Source organism: Cupressus sempervirens, chromosome 3, assembly GCF_028749045.1.
Source record: "Cupressus sempervirens isolate cs-2001-9-10 chromosome 3, ASM2874904v1, whole genome shotgun sequence".
Taxonomy (NCBI): Eukaryota; Viridiplantae; Streptophyta; class Pinopsida; order Cupressales; family Cupressaceae; genus Cupressus; species Cupressus sempervirens.
The window spans coordinates 494,247,118-494,253,463 of record NC_143120.1 but is presented as its reverse complement, the minus strand read 5'-3'; positions in this window follow the sequence as shown (position 1 = coordinate 494,253,463).

The window sequence follows — 6,346 nt, the reverse complement described above, 5'->3', positions numbered from 1 at the left end:
CAACATTAGAATGGTTATATGATGTAGTGTAAGATGACTTTTGGTACTTATGTTGTTGATTATAGGGAAGATGGTCAATGGGTGGACTTTACTTCAGTGGATATATCCCTCAAGGACCTAAACATAATGTTGAATGTTGTCTTTTTTATTGAAGAAGATGATTCTCTCATCTAGAAGCTTAACCCCAATGGACTGTTCTCAGTTTCCTCTCTATATGTTTAGAATTTTGAAGATTTCCATGAACCTTACTGGGGGAAAACCTAGTTCAAGGGCATGACCCCTAAATTTAACATATTTTTTGGATATTGTTGTAGGGTAAAATTCTCACTACAGATAATCTAAAGAAGAAATATTTCTGCCTTGTCAACAAATGCTACCTTTGCAAGGAGGAAGAGGAATTTGTTGATCGTGTGACTTTACATTGTTCGTATGTCAGAAAGTTATGGGATAAGTTTCTTAAACTCTTGTGTTTTGAGTAGGTCTTTCCTAATAATATCCATTTTTCTACTTGGAAGTATCCTTCTCACAATATTCTAACTATCAATATTTGGAACTTTCTCCTACCTCACTTTTGTTGGTGTAAATAAGTATTTACTATTTACACTTACTTAAGTTTACTTAGGTTAATGCACTATTTTATTATTTTTCATTATTTTATTAATTATTTAGGTGAGACACTTAAGAGTTTGCGTACCTTTTTGAGTTGTCATGTTGAAAACATAGAATTACGCAACTCTAATTTAGCACATGTTGTCTACACCACTGATTTGCATGCTACACCATTGTAGGCTTATCCTCACATCATCGCACTTACTTCTGTGCTTAATGGAGGATAACCCATATCTGGTGGACACAAGCTTGGTTGTATGACTTATCATGATGCTGACTTCTATGCATTCTAGAAGCTCTTCAAAGGCCATTATATATAGGCACTCCTAGTGTACTTGCAATATGGCATATATGGCATATTGAATGAATATATCGTCATTCTGATCATACTCTCTCTTTGGTCTACTATTGTGCTTGTGTTTGAGTTCCTTGGTCTTGGGTGAATTCTAGCCTAAGCCAAATTCTTATAGTAAATAAAGGAATGATAGGGTTTTTAGAGGTAAGGAGTTGAATTCTAATAATATATTTTACAAGATTAGGAGGGCAGTGACTGAGAATGTCAAGATTAGTGGTAAGGTTCATGAGCCTAGAGACGATTAGGAGACCACATTTATCAAGAATTGGAAGGTGGATGGTTCTCATAATCTCCACATGGAGATCAACCCTAGAAGCAATGCTAGATGGGATTGTTCTCCTAAGGGGTGGTATAAAATCAATTTTGATGGTGCTTGAAGGTAAACCTAGGGATCGCTAGATGTAGGATCATTATTAGAGATGAAAATGGTTATAGCAATGGAGCTATGGTGATCACTATAAGAAGTCAAACTAATCATATAGTGGAGGCTAGTCTTGCATTATATGGTCTCTTATTTGCTAAGAGTAAGAATCTTGAGAAAATATGGCTTGAGGGGGACTCTTTAAACATCACCAATTGTCTTAATAAGGTCACTATCCCCTCATGGACTATTCATAATATTATTTAAAATGCCATAAATATGAGTAATTCCTTTGATGAATGTATTATTTCTCATAACTATAGAGAAGCCAACATGGCAGTTGATTGGGCTACTACCATGGCTTGCAAAAGTCACATGAAGATTGTTTGGTATAATGGTAGTGAAATCCCTATTGAAGGCTTATCTCTGATGGAGTATGATCGAATAGGCAATAAACAAATAAATCTTAAAAAATGATTAATTTTACAACGTGGTTCAATTATGAGGTGAGTTGGAAAAGGTGTATCTGGCTGGGGTATAATTATGATGTGATCAATTACTTTTTGTCACATAGATTGTGGGTTCTTTTGTAGAATTGATGAGATATTTTTTTCTTCGAGGGCAAGACTATGAATTTCCTTGCTTTTTTAGAAGAGACCAAAGTATTTTTAGTAGGAACATAGATATGGGTGGCAGGAAGAAGAGATGAAAGCCTATAGTTGCTTGGAGTGGAAATAGAAACCTGATGTCTGGAGCATTCTGGAAAGGGGCAAGATTACTGGCTACCTTGAAAAGCTTAAGGGTAGTAATCCTTCCATCACTAGACAATTTCTCAAATCTTGGAAGAATGGAAGCATTCTTACGGGGAACCAACACATGGAGGTCACTGAGGACGTTATCACTAAAGCTACGGGATTGGATATGGAGGGGATTAAATTCTTTAGGGATAGAAAAGTTTCAGACAAAGTTGTTAATGCTTTCACAGAGTTAGACCAGGAAAGAAAAAGGTTGGTTAAAATCAATAACTCTTACTTTAGCCCTAAAAGTATTTCTAGACCTTGGAGATTTGTTTTGTTTGCTTTGATTGAGTACATTACCTTGGATGGGCATTATTCCAAAATTTATGGTTACCATTTCATGCTGGTGAACCATTTTAGGCATGGGATTAGGATTAATTTCCCTTTTTACCTCATGCAATCTTTGGATAGCTCTATTCTGAGTTTACAAATGACCCAGATGGGGACCATGCTTGTCATTAAGGGCTAATGGTTTTAATCATGAATCTCCTGAAAATGAAGAAAGTAGAAAAGCCTCGTATTAATAGGAAGATTTTGGAGGATTATGATACGAAAGGGAGTGAGTCTGAAGATGTTTATGAGGATGAGACAGATGAGGAATATCGGCCAGTGGAGAATAAGAGGAAATTGTGGACATTGAGGGCAAGAATAATATGCCCAAAGGGGATGTCAATGTGAATCTGGAAGATAACATTGAGAATGTTAATTTGAACCTGGGGGAGGGTAATCTGAGATAGAGCTTTGATACAAAAGATCATGGGAATGTGACTGGTGTGTTCAACAACCTAGGACTGATGAGGATAGGAGTAGGAGTAGGAGGAGAATAAGAGGAGGATTTATGGCCACCGTGGTTTGTCTTCTAAGAGAAGGAAAATGAACAATAAGGAGGTGGATTATGATATTGATTTGGGTACTGATGAGGAGATAAGGGGGAAAAAATTATAGAAATGAGTGGTAGAAGAGCTAATGCCAGAAATAGAAAAAGAAAGAATACTAATAGTGGTAAGGCCAAGGTAAGAAGGGTAAGGGAAAAAAATTATAAAAATGAGTGGTAGAAGAGCTAATACCATAAATTTAAAAAAAGGATACTAACAGTGGTAAGGCCATTTCATTAGATGAGGAACCTCTTTCCTATATGGGGGCTATGGACATTGAGGGCAAGAATAAGATGCCCAAAGGGGATGTCACTATGAACCTAGAAGATGACATTGAGAATGTTAATTTGAACCTAGGGTAGGATAATTTGAGACAAAGCTTTGATACAAAAGATCATGGGAATGTGACTGGTGTGTTCGGCAACCCAGGATTGATGAGGTAGGATATATTTGATTAAGGGTCAAATGTAGGATATATGGAGGGAGTTTGAGCATCTTAGAAAAATAGGAGTAGGAGTAGGAGGAGAATAAGAGGAAGCTTTCTGGTCACCGTGGTTCGCCTTCTAAGAGAAGGAAAATGAATAATAAGGAGGTGGATTATGATACTGATTTGGGCGCTGATGAGGAGATTGTGGTAAGAAGGGTAAGGGGGAACATATTATAGAAATGAGTGGAAAAAGAGCTAATACCAGAAATTTATAAAAAAAATAATACTAACAGTGGTAACGCCATTTCATTGGATGAGGAACCTCTTTCCTATATGGGGGCTATGGACATTGAGGGCAAGAATAAGATGCCCAAAGGGGATGTCATTATGAACCTAGAAGATAACACTGAGAATGTTAATTTGAACTTGGGGGAGGATAATCTGAGATAGAGCTTTGATACAAAAGATCATGGGAATGTGACTAATGTGTTCGGCAACCCAGTATTGATGAGGTAGGATATATTTGATTAAGGGTCAAATGCAAGATATCTAGAGTGAGTTTGAGCATCTTAGTAAAATCAATAGGGGAGAGATAAATTTGGGCCAACACCTATATAGACTTAATAATCTTATTGGTAATGCTGAAAATGTTACAAATATGATGAAAAGAGTGCCACCCTTGGAGGAGATAGTCAGAAATATAGACAATGTGGTGAGAAATGTGTAGAAAAGGTGGATAAGTTGGACAATAGGGTCATGGGAATTGAGAACACTTTGAAAAGGATTGTTGAACAGAGTTGCTTGATTCTAAAGGCCACTGCTAGAAATCTTAAGATCCTTTTTTAGAAGCTAGAATAGGGGAGAAAGGACCATGGCAATAAGGAGTTGAGCGATGATCAAGGACCTAGTAAACAAACTAGGGCAAGTTCAAAGAAACCTTAGGCTATGGATGATAAAGAGCTTGATGAGCTAAGAGCTTCTACAGTTAAAATGAACATTCAGGGTGATCAGGCAGTGGACCGGTTGAAGACTTTCTATTTGTTCTTCTATTGTCTTTCTTTGATGTTTTTGTTGTCTCTATTGTCTGACCTTTTTTTTTGTGGTTTATGGCTGCTGATGCATAGTTTCATTTGGGCTTTTTTGGCTTGTATGCTCTACTCTTTGTAAAAGGTTTTTGGTCCTATCAAAACCTATTTTACTTAATCAAAATAATAAAATAATTTTTTAAGAGTACATATTAAGTTTTTTTTTAAAGACATGAACTTAAATGAAATAAAGTCTAAATATGAGACATGCAGAAAAATAATATTAAAATGTTATTGAATATAATGTTGAATTACAATTTTGTATATTAAGACTTCAAATATTTGCAATTCATAAAAAAAAGTATCTATAATGTATTAAAATAGAAATTAATATTAAATATTAGTGTAATCTAATACTATAAAATTATATATCGTTTTTAAAAAATATGTTACAAAATATAACAATTTATTTAATCTTAAATATAAATCACTTAAATAGCTATTGAATGATAATAACAGTGTATTGGATGAAATAATTAGTTGAAGTGTAAAAAGTGGAGAATTATCATTTTTATGATTACTATTCTCAATGTAATTAAATATTAAATTATAATCAAATCTATTTACTGTGGGAGGAGAAAAGGATAAAGAAAGAAGACAGAACAACCTAAGAGAAGAAGGAGAAGAGGAAAAAATAGGAGTAGGAGGAGGAGAAAACACTTGATGTTTGCTCCTTTCAACTCCTACTACATTAATATGGAAGGAGAAGAAAAAATAGGAGGGAAAAAATAAAGAGTACGAGAGGAAAAAGGAGGAGAAATTAAAGAAGGGGAAATTGGTTGGAGTCAATTCTAAAAATGAGTGTCACAATTTAATCTCTCACTGGCTGATGATATGCGTTTGAAACCCTATGGGTGACGTGTCAAGAATAATAGAGTTGTGGGTGTTGGAAAATATAACATAGATCAAATATAATGTTAGAGGTAGAGCAAATTAGTATTAGAGTAAGGGTTCATATTATGGTTCAAATTTTTGTGTGTTATGTCAGGCTTATAATTTGCTTGAGTTCTATCTACAATCCTAAGTATGACCATAATCATCATTAAAGAGACTTATGAGGACAATCTCTATTGAACAATTATATTGTAAGCCTTATAATATATTATTCAATATATATTGACTATTGACTTAACCATTGCACCTTCTTTTTGGTGCAAATGCTAGTGATAATATTAATTCTAAAATTTTCAAAGTTGCTAATTGTCATTGATATATTATAGAGTAGAGCTCAAAAGATTATATTAGTATTGCTTTCAAAATTTTGGTAAACAACCCAGAAGATTTAGTGATGATGTAACAACTGAAAAAATAGACAATACGATTTTGGTCAAAATCTTCTACTTTGACTGATCTTACAAAGAGAAAAGTAATACCAATGACAATTCCTTGGAGTGGCTTTATTGAACTACAAACTATAAAGCTTTGGGAGATAAGCCCTACAACTTAAATGCATTGTTTCTTAGTTCAATGAATTTAGCTATGAACATGTTAGCATAATTTCTGCCATCGAAGGTATTTATAGTAACTATCAAGGCTAGAATAGTGCTCACAAACACAATGAGAAAAGATATGACATGGCCATGGAGAAGAAATTCAAGTAGAGAATTCAAGGAATGAGCAAGTTGAGCTTTGCATATCATTTATATTGATCTCAATTGTACAACAACCATTCCAAAAGCACTTTCCATCTCAAATGCTAACCCACTTCACTCTAACGCTTAACTAGACAAACACTCTACAATATGACTTAGGGTGCACTAAAAATTAAAACACATCCTCTACATCCATTAGGACCTCCTAATTTAAAAATCCAAGAAAGGCCACAATCCTTACCCTG